General features: G+C 63.3%; 1 pseudogene; it reads left to right on the top strand.

Annotated features, from left to right (window-relative positions):
* Positions 1-2,500, top strand: part of LOC126435389 (large subunit ribosomal RNA) — a 7,958-nt pseudogene that overhangs the window by 2,794 nt on the left and 2,664 nt on the right.

A 2,500-nucleotide genomic window follows, 5' to 3' on the forward strand; every position in this document is an offset into this window, starting at 1 on the left:
ATGTGATTTCTGCCCAGTGCTCTGAATGTCAACGTGAAGAAATTCAAGCAAGCGCGGGTAAACGGCGGGAGTAACTATGACTCTCTTAAGGTGGCCAAGTGGCGGCGGTGTGGCTGCATCCGGACTTGGCTTCTCGAAGTGCGGTCTTGATGTAGTCGTGCTGCTGCTGCGAGGTGCCTTCCTTGGGTTATAGTTACAGGGAGAGTGATGCGCAATACATGGGCCTAGCCCTCTTAGCCTCTCCTCTCCTGCGGTCTTCTCCCCTTCTCGTGGGCCCGCTGATTTCGCAGAGTGGAAGACCGCACCAGGGGCTTGGGGGGGTTACCAGCCCCCCCTCGCACTATCCCTTTTTTAGTTGGGGGCAGTAAGCAGAGAATAAGTGGTGGCCCTTCCGCTGAAGGTGCCACCCCAACTCCCCCAGCACCTAGCCGGCCAACCGGCCGTGCCGAAAATCTTGTAACTTTTGCAGCTATGTATACCTGTAGTGAGTGCCACCGCAGCTTTACAACCAAGAACGGTCTCGGGGTCCATCGCCGCCGCCAACATCTTGCGGCCGCCAACGCGGAGATCGTCACGGAGAGGCATCGCGCGAGGTGGACGGAGGAAGAAGTCCTGTCGCTCGCCAAGGCAGAGGCCGAGCTGTTCCTCGAGAGGGACGCCCGGTTCTTCTTTGTAAATCAAGAGCTCATCAGGATGTTCCCCGACCGAACGCTTGAGGCAATCAAGTGCCGACGGCGGCAAGCTGCCCACAAGCAGCTTGTCCGCCAATTCATGGAGGCGCTTGAGATCGGTCGGGGGGAAGAGCCGGCGTCCCGCCGGGGAGCGGCGAGCCCGCTGCCTGACGCGGGCGAGGCCGCTGCGCCGCCCGTCGACGCAGCCGAGGACTTCGCGGCCGACACCACCGGGCCGCCGCCGGAGGGGCCGACTGACGCCGCCATCTGGGAGCATTTGGCGGGGCTACCCGCTTCCGCCCAGCGTTTCTCTGCCCTGGATCGTGTCATCGGTCTGGGGCGGGGCACGCCGCCCGATGTCATCCTGGGCATGCTCCCGGATGCCCTTGCGTCGGTCGGGTCCAGAGGGGAGAGATCGATCACCAGGACACAGCGGCCGCGCCAACCATCGAAGCGGCCGCCTGCCGCGCCGCCGACGCAGAAGCGCAAGCGGCGCCGCTGGGAGTACGCGAGAACGCAGGATGCCTTCCGACGGTCGCGTGCGCGTTGCGTGCGCGGCCTCTTGGATGGCACCCTGCTCCAGCCGCCACCTGCCATCCCTGGTCTGCTGGACTTCTGGGCGGACCTCTTCACCAAGAAGCCCATCTCCACCGCGGGCTTCATTCGTGACCGCCTCCTCCCGCACTCAGAGCCTGTCGCTCTCGAGTGCATATGGGGGCCGGTCACACATGAGGAGGTCGCCGCCGCGTTGCCGCCCAGGGGATCAGCAGCCGGGCCGGACGGCCTTACCCCAGCGGAGTTGCGGCGTCTGCCGCACGAAGTCCTGGTGAAAGTGATGAATCTCTTCCTTCTGGCCCGCGCCCTTCCGGAACGCCTGCTTCGCGCGCGGACGTCCCTTCTCCCGAAAACGGCTGCACCAACATCCCCCGCTGACTTTCGCCCCATTACGGTCTGCTCGGTGTTGGCGCGGACCTTTCACAAGGTTCTCGCGTCACGCCTGATGCGCGCTTGTGCTGTGGACGAACGTCAGCGGGCATTCATCCCTCGGGATGGGATGTTGGAAAATACCTTCATCTTGGACACTGCTCTCACCGACGCAGTTCGCTCCTGCCGCTCTGTCTTTGTGGCATCGATCGACGTATCTAAGGCATTCGATTCGGTAGATCATGCTGCCCTTCGCCCCGTGCTGAAGGCGCATGGCCTGCCGGATTGCTTTGTCGAGTATGTCGAGCGGTGCTACGAGGGCAGCACGACAGTGATAGCGGACGGCGCCGGCGTGGGCGTGTCTGTGCAGCCAGCACGGGGCGTTCGCCAGGGCGATCCCCTCTCCCCCCTCCTGTTCAACTTTGCGGTGGACTACGTTTTAGGCCAACTGCCCTCCCACATCGGAGCTCGGATCCTCGGTCGCAGAGTCAACGCTGCGGCCTTTGCAGATGACGTCTTGCTGTTTGCAGCGACCCCGAGGGGCTTGCAGTCCCTCATCGACGCAGCTACCGCAGCCCTCGCCCACCTGGGGCTGCAGATCAACGCCCGGAAGTGTTTCACCCTCGCCTTAGTCGCGTCAGGGCGCGAGAAGAAGGTGAAGGTGGACAGCAATGTCACCTTCACAGCAGGCAATACCACCATGCCTGCCCTGCGTGTGGGTGAAACCTTCCGGTACCTGGGGCTGCAATTTTCCACGGCGGGTCGCTGTGTCTTCAATCCACGTAGCCACCTGGTGGAGCAGCTTGACGTCATCTCCCGAGCTCCGCTGAAGCCGCAACAGCGCCTCCACGCTCTCACCAACGTACTTCTCCCTGGCCTGTACCACGGGCTGGCCCTCAGCCGCA

The sequence above is a fragment of the Schistocerca serialis genome, unplaced genomic scaffold (genome assembly GCF_023864345.2).
Source record: "Schistocerca serialis cubense isolate TAMUIC-IGC-003099 unplaced genomic scaffold, iqSchSeri2.2 HiC_scaffold_1204, whole genome shotgun sequence".
Classification (NCBI taxonomy): domain Eukaryota; kingdom Metazoa; phylum Arthropoda; class Insecta; order Orthoptera; family Acrididae; genus Schistocerca; species Schistocerca serialis.